Below are 15,553 nucleotides of genomic sequence, written 5' to 3'. Positions count from 1 at the left end.
AATGTGGCAGACCTTAATCAGCAACCCACCAGCAAAAATGTGCCATTGTGTTCACTCCTGAAATTTTTTAACACCCAGCAGGAGTACTATGACAGCAAGACCTCAACTACTTAGCACTCAAAGTGATTTCAGATCAATATTTTTATCTTGAGTTTTGATTTCTACATATATTTATTGGGAAAGGTAGGGTGTAGTTGGAATGTATACATGTGTGCATCCCAAGCAGCGGCAGCTTTGGTGGCAACCAAACCTAAGCTTTGAAAATGGAAAACAAACAAACAAACTCATTTCAAGCTACATGTAACTTAAAACCGCACATATGATGAGAGAGAAGGAAGAGGAGTCCACTTTGACTGTGTTGTTGTTTCGTGTTCAGGGTTGCCACAGCAGAGCCAGTACAGATCCACATTGGGATTTGGGCACAAGTTTTATGCCAGATGTCCTGTCTGGCACAAGTCCAGTTTTCCCTGGAGAAACCACACAGCCCGTGGTCTTGTTGAGAGGCCACCCATCCAAGTACTAATCAGAACATAGCCTGCTTAGCTTCTGAGAGCTGACGGTATCAGGCGTACACAAAGATGATAGCTGCTCTGCCTGCTCTGGCTATGTTCATAAACAAAAGACTTCCTGGAGGGTTGTGTGATTTGAGCTTTCAAGTATAACTGCTCTTAAACAATAAATTAATTAAATAATTGTTTATTCCGTGATTTAGTAAATATCCAAGGAACCCATTGTTTCTCTCTACGTATGTTGCTTGACCTTCTCCCTTGCGCTCTCTTTCTTTCCCAACATTTGCGTGGTGGTCTCACTGTGTTATTTGAGTTAAGAATGCAACCACTGTGAAGCAATCACAATATAATGGTTTACTTCTCGGATTTAGTTCATTTGTGTTCAGGGGTGGTTTATCAAGGTCAGTGACAACCACACCTGCTCCTAATCCATCACCAGTTCATTATCCACTGTACATCGTGGTGGCAGTGTTCTGTGGGCCACCAGAAGAGGAGGTACTGCTGGCCCACCACCAGAGGGCGCCCTGTCTGAAGTGCGGGCTTCAGGCACGAGAGGGCGCTGCCGCCCCACAAGAGCGGCCGGGGTGACAGCTGTCACTCATCGGCTATGACAGCTGTCGCCAATCATCTGCGCCTCACCCCTAATAAAAGCAGGACGACACCTCCACCACGTCGCCGAGATATCGTTCTACCAAGGAGGTAACTTTCTCAGCCTGAGTGTTACTAACGTTGTTTTCAGTAAATACGTTCTTGCAGCTGTCTTCCTGAAGAACCGGCGTATGCCGCGACTGCTTCGCTCTGCATCCCGCCAGATAAGTGATTGACAGTAGCTGCACGAGTGTGGATGAGAGGTGGAGGTGGAATAACCACCATACTTGTTACGGGGTGTACACACACCCCACCCACACCTGACTGTTTTTGCTCTTCGCCAGCAGTACCAGATCCTACATGCGGAGACGGTGGCCACCTGGGGGATTCAGAACCTGGCGGCTCCAGTATTCTCCTGGTTCGGTGGCGGAGGAAATCGTGTGGTTCCGGTTCTTCTCCAGACGGATGTCTCCTATCGTCGAGCCTGCCCACACGACACTTTGTTTGATTGACTTTGTATACATTCTATAATCTGCTGTGTGTAGTTGTGGCATTCACAACAGTAAAGTGTTCAAATTTGACTTCTATTGTCCGTTCATTTGCGCCCCCTGTTGTGGGTCTGTGTCACTACACTTTCACAACAGGCAGTCTGTGGGATATTACACAGGCAAAACCTTTTGCTTTTTGGATTAACCTGGTGTATTACAGAAAGTATCACCAAATTTGATAGTGTTTTCCTCAGTATATGCCTTTTTAAATTGTGAGTTACAAGATCTAAGCATTTCCTGGTTCTATCTATCTTTCTGTCTATCAAATTAGTCAACAAATATTTTGAGAATCAACCAATCAGTTTGAGTCTCTTTTTTGAATCCACATGCTTTGATTTCAGCTTCTTAAATGTGAATATTTTCTGTTTTGTTTTACTCGTAGCTTTACTCCTATCTGGCAGTAAACTGAATGTATTTGGGCTGTGGACAAAACAAGACATTTGAAGGTGTCACCATGGACTCTGGAGAACATTCATTGAGATTTTTCACCATTTTTTTTAATTTTATGGACCCAACAACTAATTGATAAAATATTCTTTGATTAATTGCTAGCTAGCTACTCAGTGTATTGTAAGGAGTACATACTTAAGCTTTTCCAAAGTCCGAGAACCGTTTTAGATAATACGGTGCCTTTTGGTCGATTTTTACTGAGAGAAGTGAAAGAAAGACCTCCACACTTTCAGAAGACCTGTTTAAAGTGCTGAGATTGTTTCTTTTAACTGTTACAGATCATCAGTGTACTTGTATGGGGAGGCACCTGACTTCTATAGAGGTAGGACCCATCATAATTCTTACACAATTTTGCATGCTTTAAAGGTTTTGCTGTTATTAAACTAGCAGGATTTAAGGAGATGTGATGAAATAGTTATAAAAAAAACAGGTAATAATTTTGCTGTACCACTGTACATTCAGCATGCACTCCCAAACATGCAGTGCATCCCTACCTCATAAAAGTAGCCATCTATGTGTCACAGTTAACTGAAACACTGTCATCCCCTTAGTCTTTTTCAGCTGCTATGTCCTCAGTATTGAGGCACTGGTATGCTGGATCATACCACATAAGACATCCAAGAAGGGGACAAGTGAGGCAAGCCATTAAAACATAAAAACAAAAAATAACCCGCCTCACTGTCTCCACTGGAAATACACAGCTCTACAATGAGCAGGGTGATAAATTCCTGGGCATTATCATTCAGCAGGAAGTGGGAGAGACACAACACTGCAGTTATGAAAAAAGCACAGCAGTGTTTGTGTTTTCTGCAGCAATTCAAGAAATTTGGGGTACCTCAGGCACTGCTGGTCTAGTTCTGCACTCCCACAGCAGAATCGATCATCACATTTTGCATCTCCATCTGGTTTGGCTCTGCATCTTTGCACACCAAGCACAACCTGCTTTGAATGGTGGAGTGTTAGCTTTCACTACCTTCGAAGACATTTACTCATCCAGGACAGTGAAGAGGGCAGAGAGTGTCATGGCTGACACTCTGAGCCCATGAGTAAGAGCCCTAAAGACTTGGACCAGCCTCCACCTTCACAGCTTCTTTTCTCAGGCCATCATTCTCCTCAACAATCATTTTTCTGTCAGCACGTGCACACAATTGCATGCATTATAATGGATATATCTATTGTCTATCGCATGCTACAATTCTTCTGTATGACAACCTTTCCCACTTTCTTCTGTTATTGTCAGTACAACTATACACTTAGAACTGGTTATGATGCACATCCTTTTAGTTGCATAGTCTGGTTTATGTTTTTATAGTATACTATTTCTTTTTAATATGTTAAATTTAATGTTGACACCTACATCAAAAGAACCATCATGGCGAAGAAAGATTCTGATTTCTTATTTTAATATACAGTAGCACCATCATTCAATTAGGTCATCAGAAGGATGACAATTAATAGCTAAATGTTATTGTTAAATAATGAACTAATTATATTCATTTACCAGTTCATTCACTAAGATAAAATTTTATGTATAACTTTAATATTTTGTTGGTTTTGATGTTTTAGCAGTCAAACCAAGAAATTATTATTTTTTTAATTCAGTCATTAAATCATTTTTCATAACTGCTTATTCCAATTAAAGGTGACAGGGGAGCTTTAGCCTATCGCAGCGTTCATTTCGCAAGAGGCGGGGTACATCCTGGACAGGATAGCAGTTAATTGCAGGGCCACACAAAGACAGACAAACACGCTGGTGCTCACACCTATGGTCAGTTTAGAGACACCAACTCATTTCATTGGTGGGAGGAAGCTGGAGCACCCAGAATATGTTCTCTTGCTCTTTCATGAATTATTAATTTTAATTATGCCGTCAATAATTTAATTAATTAATTAATTAATTAAATACATCAGAAAGCTGATGCAGACCTTGAGTGCTCTGGACCCTGTGACATAACTTTGTATTTTGAATGATGAATACTTCTTGTCAACAATAAATGCAGTGAGCTTTGAGAGCCTACATATTGTCAGGTACAGTAGTTCATCATGAAGTCACACCTATCAATCAGAAATACTTTACTGATCAGTATGAGCTTTTGTTCAAATCTATAGCCACTTCTGCAGTGGTGATGTTATGATAAAAGTGCTTTGCTGGACCTTACCTTTTTTTTCATGCTGTTCTAATATAGAGGATGCAGTCATTACACTTTGTCTTATTTTGTGGGCAAAGAATGAAATAAAGGCAGACTGTCAGCCAGGGGTAAATTGAAAAAAACGAGTGCTTGCTGGTATGTTGCTTGGAAACAAGTAGTGGTGCTGTACGCAGGGAGGATTGCTGATTGAATCAGGGATGAGCGCCACTGTTTTTGTCCATCCATTGGTTTTTCTTGTCTTTGAAGCATTACCTGAATATAAAATATTAGGGCCTCTGTGCACTTTTTGGGGCCCTATCGCATACCCGGCTTAAAAAAGTACAAAGCACAGAGCACATATCGTTGCATTTGTCGTTTTTACACCCAAAATAATAATACCACTTGCACTCTTGTGGGCATGTTAGTTTAAAAAGGGTTGTGGTCAGGTATAGAGTTGTACAAAAGCGATTTCACAACACGTACAGTGTGCTTGCACAAATCATTCTCACCTGCAGCAGTGTAATATTAATATGACTTCATGTTCTCTCTCTCTCTCTTTTGCATTCAGTGACAGGAGAGGATGACGGCATTCACAATTCATCGGCATAAAAATACACAGTTAAAGTGAACTGAAAACAGACATTAAATAACACATTTAAAAATGCCCTCACTTTGCTACATTACTGCTTCACCTCAGGCAGCTTTGGTGTTTGCTGTGCACTCTGACAGGTTGAATCTGAGAATGATCCAGTAGCCTTTTCACTTTTGTTTGAGCCTCAAAACCACAGCACCATTGTCTAGCTTTGTGTGGGTATTTCCTGCCACTTATATAGCAAAGTGCACTGTGAAACATCCGACACGGGCTTGCGCCCTCTGCACAAATCCATTTTGCATCTGCTGTGAAAATAAATGCCTTCGTGTCCAGAGGATTTGACCACCTGGACATGATTCTGTTCTTCCCACTTTAAGGTCATTCAACATTGATCGATGGGAGACAACACTGTGCTGCCTTTATAATGTGAAACTGTAAAACTCAGACAAAGAGGAAGTCATGGGAGGAGGCAGAGTTGATGTGACACTCCTCAAAGGTCAGAACATTGTGATATAAGCTTTCAAGCTGTGACACACTAGAGACTCCCTCATATTTGGTTAACAGCAGGGGTTAAAGGTGGATTTGGCAGTTGGGGGAACCCACAAAGTCATTGTAATGGAGCAGTGGGGAAAAGTGACTCACCTAAAATACAGTGCCCTCTAAAAGTATTCAGCCCCTTGGTATTTCACACATTATAATTTGTTTATGCCATTTCAAAGACAAAAAGTAAATCAGGTTTCTCAGTATAAAAAATTCTAAAAAGATCTTCCTTAAACTCAAAGCAAATCTCTACAACTTGATATAAATTATTTAAAAATGTGAAAGCCAAGATGATGGATTGCATACGTAATGGAATGCCTTGGTATGATACCTGCAAATAATAATTTTTATTGCCAGTTTTCTTCAGACAATTCAGGGATGGATACATGACCATTTCCATGTCACTGAATATAGCTTGAATATATCTTCTTTATTTACATAAATTATGAAGAAATGCAAATAGTACGGTACTCTGTGGTAAATCTGTATGGAGTAGACAATTCTAAGTGACTGTGCAAGATGGAGATGAGTGAGGAAAGCCACCAACACACCCAGAAGAAGTTATAAGCTTCTCTGTCTGTGAATGGAGAAATTGTACATAGTGCATGTTTTGCATGTTGTATCCTGAGTTATGCGGGACATTCACTTGTTTCGTCACTTGTTCCCCTGCCTTTTGCGGGTTTATTCTCTTGTTTTGCCTTGCTGTGAGTACTGGTTTGCCTTTATGCATTGTGTTACCCCGTGTTTAATTGTTTCTTAGTGAGTTAATATTTTCTTTTGTGTGAGTTACTTCCATATGTTCTGCCACCTGCTCGCTCCCATTAATCTCCAGTTAGTTTGGAAGTTTTTGTTTGTATTTTGGTCGTGGACTTTCACAGTTTGTTTTGGACAGTGTTTTCACTATTGTCTGGGAAGAAAAAATCACTTGTGTTTTTTCACTCAACATCTTGTCCTGGTTACTGCCTGCATTCATGGGTTCACGTCAGAACTGCCATCACAACACCCTGTGTATTTCCCGTACATTTAGTCCTGTGCATTCCTATGTCCTGCATTTCATCCTGTTTCACCAGTGGTTCACCATTTAGTAAGTGTTTTACCACCCTGTCGGTTTTTGAACAATTGTCTTTTGTCAGTGGTAGTGTGTTTGGTCTTTCTCACTTGGGAGTTTTGAGTCACCTTTATGATAGACTGTTGTACTATTTTTCAATTTTTGAGTAATATTTGTATTCTTCACTGCCACCGTTTAAGTATTAAACATTGGACTTTTTTTGCACCTAACCTCTTGTGTCTGCTACCTGCATCCTCGGGTCCCACCCTCGTGCTTTAGTGGTCCCAACGAAAACATTTACAGCTATTATACCAAATGGGCCCATTACTTATGCAACCCATCATCTTGACTTTTAGATTTTTATTAATGTTTTCCAAGTTGTAGAGATTTGCTTTGAGTTTATGTTTAAGGACGGTCATTTTAGAAATTTTTATATTAAGAAGCCTGATTTGCTTTTTGTATTTGAAATGGCATAAACAAATTCAAATGTGTGACATACCAAGGGGCCCAATACTTTAGGAGGGCACTAACTCCCATATTGATTTGTACAGTGAACACCGATAGACTTGTTTTCTTTGTGGACAGGCTGTGTGGTCAGCTGAAGTACCATAAATGAAATCTACAGCAGTCAGTTAAATTAAGTGCTAGTTGATTTAGAGTTGTTCTATATAGCCAGGCGTGCATATTACTGGTGCTCATGGTGCTCGTGCATGCTAAAAATCAATCAGTCAATCAATCAATTTTATTTATATAGCGCCAAATCAAAACAAACAGTTGCCCCAAGGCGCTTTATATTGTAAGGCAAGGCCATACAATAATTACGTAAAAACCCCAACGGTCAAAACGACCCCCTGTGAGCAAGCACTTGGCGACAGTGGGAAGGAAAAACTCCCTTTAACAGGAAGAAACCTCCAGCAGAACCAGGCTCAGGGAGGGGCAGTCTTCTGCTGGGACTGGTTGGGGGCTGAGGGAGAGAACCAGGAAAAAGACATGCTGTGGAGGGGAGCAGAGATCAATCACAAAATAAATGATGTGGACCAGAAAGCATGGAAAGAAGCACTGTTGTTACAATCCATCATTATTGCTATCATCCTTTTTTTGAGCCATCACCTGTTAAGATCACTGGACTTTATATGTATATGTGCATGGTGGCTTAGCTGCAACATTTGTCTCTGCGTGTGCGTGTCACTTCTATGTTGTACCTAGTTTTATTTATTTTATTATTAGTAGTATGGTCAAAGCAGATGGTCACCGTTACTGAGTCTGGTCTGCTTGAGGTGTCTTCCTGTGAAAAAAAGAAAGAAAAAAGGAGGGTTTTTTCCTTGCCACTGTTGCCAATGTGTTTGCTTAGGGTGTGGGTAAGGTTAGACAATATTGTTGTGAAGCGCCTTGGGGTGACTTATGTTGTGATTTGGTACTGTATAAATTAATAAAGTGATATCTTTATTTAATCTTATTGGATACAGAGACTTAAAAAAAAATGTGGGCGTGCCAGCGAGTCCATGGACCCCTGAGGGTTAAAACGCAAGTATTATAGTTTGATTGCAGGACACAGAGTGGTCTTGATGGTACTACAAGCTCTGGTTACATTACGTTAGCCACAAATTGAAACTCAGTCTTTACAAACAGATTTGGACATATTTTTTGAGCACTTCAGTAAATAAGGTGTCCCTTGGTCTGAATTGCATGATGGCATGTTTGCAAATGGATTTTATGAATCACTTATTTCTCCTAATCTGCTTTGAATGAAAAGTCATACTCTTTTCTTGTTAACTAATTGGAGCAAAGTTGTTAGTTGTTGTTGGTTTTTGTTTTGTTTTTTGTTTTGTTTTTGCAGTTGTGGAACAAGTTGTATTCTGCTGTTTGCACCATCCATCCATCCATCCATCCATCCATCCATCCATCCATCCATCCATCCATCCATCCATCTTCTAAACCTGCTTATTCCAATTATTAGATTACAGGGGAGCTGGAGCCTGTCCCAGCAGTCATTGGGCAAGAGGCAGAGTATACCCTGGACACACTGCCAGTCTATCGTAGAGCTGACACATGTTCTTCCCAGAATCCACTGACTGTACCCATTGCTTATTTGTCAAAAGTTATTTTGTCGAAGGTTAGTGTTAAATAGATTTGTAATCTGCATGGATTAATTTCAGTTCCAGTGATTAAATTTCAGGCATAACATAACAACTTTGTAGGACGTCTTTCATACTCTTGCTACAAGGGTTGGTTTATACTGGTCCTGTGTGTACTGTGTTGCTGGACTAATGGCTACTGTGGCTTGCTCATTTTTGTATAACTCATCGGTTTAAGCTATTTTAAACCATAAAATTATGAATAATTAGGAAGATTGTCAGTTTAAGTGACAGCTAGTGTGTGCTAGCAGATCCAGTCGGCCACCCGCTAGCAGTGGCTGCGTGGTCAGGGTTTATTCATCCCACCAAAGTCATACCAGTTTTGCCCATGTTTCACCTCTCTACCCAGTTAGTTATTGGTTGATCGGGAGTCACGGCTATTCAGGCACTGGCAGGATGGTGGCATTTGGAACCGTCCCATTTGAGCTTCAAACCAATTCTTTAGAAAACTTAATGGGTGATGTCTAGGAGGGTTTCTCTCGTGTGTATACAGTCTATGGGTTTATGCAGTGATGCAGTATTTCCTGACAGACTGACATTGTCACATTACAGACATATTCTCTCATTACAGCCTGAGGAAACTTCTGGCTTCAGAATCACCCTGGAATAGATTAGGTTTGAATAACTGTTTTGTGAAGCAATCGCATAATCACATTTTAAGACCATATGTCTGCACAGAACATGCATTGCTTGAGTCTGACTAATTTCAGATCATATCTCTACAAAATAATTGCATTCATTGTCAAACAGAATGTGATTTATTTAACTTGTGGCACTAAGAACACTTATTATATCAGTGAGAATTTGGTTTGCCATGCTGCAGCTCTGGGACTTATAGTAAATTATTTCTGTGCTGTTGAGTTGGTGCCTCTGGGATAAATACGTTATCTGTCCCACTTGGACACTCTTTTATTCATGCAGACAAAGCAAAACACACAGGTTTGTGTGAAATCAAATTAATGTGAGGGTTTATTTCTTTTGGGATTTTCAGCATTTACAAGTCTATTGTACAGATTTGCTTTACAAGGTATGGAACTTAAATAGAAACTTGATAAAAATTCAAAAGAGTAGTTATATTTATTTCACAGAAATGTCATATTTCTGTTTGCTTTATAGATTATCAATGCAAGAACATTTTCTAATCCACCTAAAATTAAACAGATTACATTATCTAATAACTCAAATTGGCACTCAAGGAGTGCAAAACCCACGTGGTACATGTTTGAGACAAATTCATGAACATTAATCCTTAAGGATTCATTGATACCATAATATATGTTTCTGTGTGGTCTTGACATTTCATTAAGTCAAGTCAAGTCTGCGAACGTGTGTTGATGTTGCGTGTTGCCACATCCATCACACTCCAGAACTGCCTCGTGTCCTGGAAAGCATTTTTTCATACGTATTTTTCAGACGTTAAATGCCCAGATACATGAATATCACAGCAGACATTTGACCAGTTCTGTCCAAAATGTAACCACTTTGACTCACACAGAACCTTTCCAACATGTTGAATACATCTTACTTACAAAGCGATTGAGTTTGACCTTTCAATGTCACCCAAGGTCCAACGCCATGTGACCAATTGGTGATATATGACTTCATGATAGTGTTTTGTAGTTACCATTGGTGTATCTTCAACCAAGCCCCAACCTCGGGTCCTGATAAATGAGGCAAACACGGAAGTGGCCAATCTTGCAGTTCGCTGGATGGATGCTTGAGGCATTTGTTCCGCCCAAGTCATGCCAGTGTTGTGCACGCTCCACCTCTTTACCCATTTCTGAGCTAGCTGAGAGTAGGTTGGAGTGACCTCAAAATTGCATTTGTCCCAGGGCCAAGGTCTTATGTCACCCAATGTCCAACGTTATGTGACCAATAGGTGATATATGACTTCATGATAGTGTTTAGTGGTCACCATTGGTGTATCTTCACCCAATAGAGCTCAAAAGTGATTACCTCACAGCCCATTCACAACTGCTTGTCTGGTTCTACACAAAAGGTTGGTCAGGAAAAATGAATGAATGCTTGTCTGATGAGCTAAAATCACTACAGCGAGGGAAAACCCACTCCAAATCTGATTATGTGGAAATTTGTAATTATTTTCTGGGTGGCTGTGAAGAAATGCACGAGCCAGCATGAACGAAAGAAGTTAACACATTTTTGGAGATGTTATCCCATCTGTTATGCTGCTGCGGGTGCTGGAGTCCTCTCTGCACACATCTGTATTGCTTTGAGTTTCAAGTTAAATGCTAAAAGCAAATTGTTGAAACAGACAGAACCAGAGCTCTGCGAATGTTTTTGGCCTGCATCTGGCTGCTGCAAATCATATCATTTTTAGTAATAATGTTTCTGTATGGATGTTTTAATTTGTTGATCATACACAACGAGCGGGTGGTAAAAGCATGATAAAACCATCATAAAACTGTAGGGACCTTGTGAATGGTGGTGGTGTTTAATAGCTCTCCAGGCATGAACTAAGTTGCTATTCTATCACCAAACTGATGATTGAAACATTAAAGCTACATAAATAACTCACCTTATTTGTTTATCTATCTGCACACCAGAATGAAACAGTCCACATTCAGATTGGTCTTCAAAACACAAAGTGCCCATTTTGAAAAGATTGTATTACACCACCTCATACATTATCATGGATATATGACTCACTTTTCATTGCTCTGTTTCTCAAAATATTTATTTGAAATATCTCCATTTCAGCATTAGGCCAAAATTTGTCCTTGGCCCATGATCTTAGTTTTTAATATTTTTTCTCTAAATCAAATCACTTTGTCATTGGCTGTCCTTTAGTCATTCCACCAACTTCGACCAAAGCCGGATAAAAACTGCTGGAGCTGTTTTGTTTACACACAAGGCTGCATGGTGGCGTAGTGGTTAACACTGATGCCTCAGAACAAGAAGGTCCTGGGATCGCTTCCCACCTGGTCCTTTCTGTGTGAAGCTTGCATGTTCTCCCTGTGTTCACAGTTTTTCCGTCTTCCTCGCGCTTTCAAAGACACGCAGGTTAGGAGAATTGAACAGTTTCAAATGACTGTAGGTTTGTCTGTCTACATGTGGCCCTGCATAAGACTGGCATCCTGTCCAGGGTGTACCTCACACACCCCCATGCCCCTTGATTAGAGTAAGTGAGAATTATCTATGTTTTAGTTCATCTCTATTTGATAATGAAGCCTGTCTATAGAAAGATCACTTCAGTCATACCTGATGGAAACATTTGACCTCTGGTCAACGCTGTTTTGTCCATGAGCCATCAGCAATGTACAATGTCTCCATGAAAACAGCCAAACTCAAATGTCTTGTGTGTGAGCCTCAGTGGAAGGTTCTGTCTCAGCTTTCTTTCTTTGTGTGTATTATGTATTGTCCATTGACTATTGTGTAAATGATTACTTGCTTGAGAAACAGTGTAGCTGAGTGCATCTACATTTGAAAGGTGCCAAAAGCAGAAACAGATAAAGGGCTTAATGCAGCTGGGAAATTGAGATGTTAAGAGATCCACAGATTAGGAGAGAAAATAAAGTAGACTGACGTCAGTAAGAGTCGAAGAGACTCTCAGTCCTGCTGCCCCGACTATCCTAGGACCAAGGTGTTATATGTAATGATGAAAATTTCTTTTATCAGTTTCTTTATAGTTATTGAATGTCTTGTCTTATGAGTCACAAGGATCTGCAGTTTTCCACCAACACTTTGTGGTTGGTGTCTCGTTTACTGACATTTGCCATTTGCTATGCTTATGTATTTTGTGCAAGGATGAACCGCCGCCAAAATGAAACACTGATAGGACTAATATTTTTGGAGAAACTACAGATAAAAGTTAACAGTGACGAATGGTTGTTCATATTACATTCCGGGACTTGGCATTCCATTCCAGCAGGGGGCGGTAAATGATCTATGATATAAAGCCAGTGGGCTCGGGGTGTGTGTGGTGTGTGGTGTGTGTTGTGTGTATACACCTTGGAACATGGACAAACGGGAGCGTTAACATTGCCGTTTGGTATGCTTAGTATTTTCGTACTATCAATTGAACATTGATAGGACTATATTATTTAAGAATTTACAGGCATTCCATTAACAACGGTGAATACTGGACATGAGTAATTACATTCTGGACTCACACACCCCCATTCCAAATCATTATACAAACTTTGCATAATTTTTTACCACCCTTGAAAAATGTCAGCTACCTATTTTATAAACACTACCCAATCTAGAGCCCATGGATTCCCACGGGCAACACATTAGTTTTACTTATAAAGCCCCACATCATAACACAAGTCACCTTAAAGTACTATACACAAGCAAAGTGTAGACCTTATCCAGGCCATGAGCAAGCCATTTTTGGTTAGACAACTCTATATCTCTGAAATCATGGGGATCATATTCATGTCAGTGCCTCTGCACGTTTCTGCACTGTGCATCATCTGTGGCATTCAGATTAATCGTATATTAAATACTAAATTGTGTCTGATTCTGTTGTGCTGAATGACATGTCTTTAGGAGGCCTGCAGTCTGTCCTAGACACATGGTGCACTGAATTGGGTAAAGCACAAACCATCCAACACACACACACTAATAAAGCCAACAGATTATTAAGAAGTCAGCAGCAAAACTACACGCTTGTGTGTTTAATGATTAAATGCAATGAAAAAGTAGAAAGAAAAGAGCCAGAGGGCAAGTGGCAGAGTGAAAAAGAAAGTAACATTTATGTCAAAAATTGCACAACCCCAAATCAGAAAAAGTTGGGGCATTACGATTATTGGTTTTTTGACTTCTGTTGATTGCAGACAATATAAACCAAAGATATTGGTCTGGTCAACTTAATTCATTTGGTAATATACATTTTTTCAGGCAGCACAGGAACTAGTAATGAGTAAAAAAAAAATGGAAAGTGAGAGTGACATACTGTGTAACTTACACGGTCAGAGTAGCGATATAAAGTGAGCCAAAAGAAAGGCCTGTGTGTGTGACTCCTGTGCATTAACCACACCACTCTGCCATCTGTCACAGCCCACATTACAGGCAGCACATGGAAATGGCACCAGCACTCATCTCTCTGAGTTACTGCACCAGCACCTCTCTAACCCCCTTCCTGCAGCTCATTCCACATTTATATTCATATTTACATGTACAGCACCTCCCTGACCCTCACCCACAGCAACATAAGTGCAGTGATAGAACAGGGTTACTCGCTTTCTTTTTCTCATCTTTGTGAGGCTTTTCTTTCTGTTCCTTCTGGGGCTTTTGTCTTCCAGGATTGTTCTGAGAACACAGTAACTCATTTAGTACGCCTTCCATCAGCTTCACAATGCGCCATTTATAGTATCTTTAATTTTCTCTGAGGCTTGACTTTTGCATCAGAGTCATGTGCTTGAGTGTCTGCGAGAATGCAAATAGATGTGGATTCTGTCTGTGAACAACTTAATTGCAACATTCTGGTTTGGTATTTGATGGAGCAGCAAACGCTGTCATATGCAGTATGTATTGAGACGCCAGTTATTGGAGGCATTTTCTTCTTTTTTTTTTTTAACTCCAGACCAACTCTGCCAACTAATAGAGGATGCTGGAGGGGATGTGGTCACCTATTGTTTCTTTGTCAGGGTATCCCAGAGAGTAGAGGATGGATTTCACCAACATTTTGTGAAGTGGTCCTCGATTCAGGGAGGAGTTTGTGTAATATTGGTGGCAATGTAGATCTGCCTCACAATGTTTTCTTTAAGGCCCTATCTTACAATCAGTGCTAGACAGCTGTCATTGCTAGTTGGTAAGCAAGCTGCAATGCTGGTGCATTGTTATCATGTGGGCGCAGAAAATGAATGCACCATAGATCAACAACAAAGGAGTCGAAAGTTGAGTTGAGAGGTTTTCTGTTGTTTTCTGATACACCTTACATAGACGGGTTTACAGTGTGTGAACACTCTGCTTGTATACACATCAAAACCCAAGTGAAAACAAAATAAACACTAACTAGTGTGTTGTCTGTGGGGATCCATAGGCTCCAGATTGGGTAGTGTTTATAAAATAGGTAGCTGACATTTTTCATGGTCGTAGTAAATTGTCCAAAGTTTCTAGAATGAGTTGGAATAGTGTGTGATTCCCGAATGTTTTTAGAACCTTATGCCGCGTTTACACCAGGCGCGATGCAAGCGACAGCAGCGACAGGTTGCCATGTAATCCCTATGGAACGACGAGTTTTGGTGCCAAGTCACGTAGCGCGATGCAATGGACGCGAATGAAGCGACGCAAGTAAAGCGATTTTGAGCGATTGGCGCATTTGTGGCACGATATTGTGTCGCGTCACGTCGCGTTGCCCTCCTCCCCAAGTTGAAAAATCTAAACTTTTTCGCCTTGTCGCACCGCGATGACCAATCAGGGACTGAATATGTAGTGACGTGGAGATGTCTGGAGTTTGACTGAAGATGTGAACATGTCCTGTCTCTGGTAGCAACCTGTGAGCAGGACTTATGTCTCTTTTGTCCTTTATTTCACAATTATGACAGAGTTTTTGGAGTGAGCAGCAGCCCCACAGCAGGGGAAGCGGAGTTTCTTTCTCTTCTTATTTTACATGTGCGCGCAAGTGAATTGTCCATGGAGATTATTTTACTTATTAACTACACAGATGTATAATAAAACAAATGGTGACTGGTTTCTAAACACAATTATGACAGAGTTTTTGGAGCGGGCAGCAGCCCCGCAGGAGGGGGAGCGGAGTTTCTTTCTTTTTTGTTTATTGTTTACATGTGCGCGCGTGAACAGGACAGGAGGTCCTCAAACTGGGTCCTGCAGAGGCGGAAGGACCGCTGAAAGCGGCCGTCATCCAGTCGCAGCTCCTGCAGCAAATAATGATACTCCCCGAATTGGGAACGTCTCATGACGTTTGTCAGTTTCCACAACAACTCGCTCCGTGTGATCAAAGTCCGTCATGTTAACTTGACTGACAACCGGAGGCAGTGAGTGGAATGGAAGCTCCTCCTATTTGATGACGCAGCAAAAGCAGAGTGA

General features: G+C 40.7%; 1 protein-coding gene across 2 annotated transcripts in view; it reads left to right on the top strand.

Moving 5' to 3' along the window:
• The first annotated feature begins 2,381 nt into the window (after window positions 1–2,381).
• cntn1a (contactin 1a) overlaps window positions 2,382–15,553 on the top strand; it is a 106,266-nt gene continuing 93,094 nt past the window's right edge. For both annotated transcript variants that reach the window (XM_034176099.1, XM_034176098.1), the window contains exon 1: window positions 2,382–2,417. The gene's annotated coding sequence lies outside the window, so the exon portion shown is untranslated. The remainder of the gene's footprint in view (window positions 2,418–15,553) is intronic.

This window comes from Thalassophryne amazonica, chromosome 8 (genome assembly GCF_902500255.1).
Source record: "Thalassophryne amazonica chromosome 8, fThaAma1.1, whole genome shotgun sequence".
Taxonomy (NCBI): Eukaryota; Metazoa; Chordata; class Actinopteri; order Batrachoidiformes; family Batrachoididae; genus Thalassophryne; species Thalassophryne amazonica.
The sequence above is the reverse complement of the archived record's forward strand: the minus strand, read 5'-3'. Positions and strand labels throughout refer to the sequence as shown.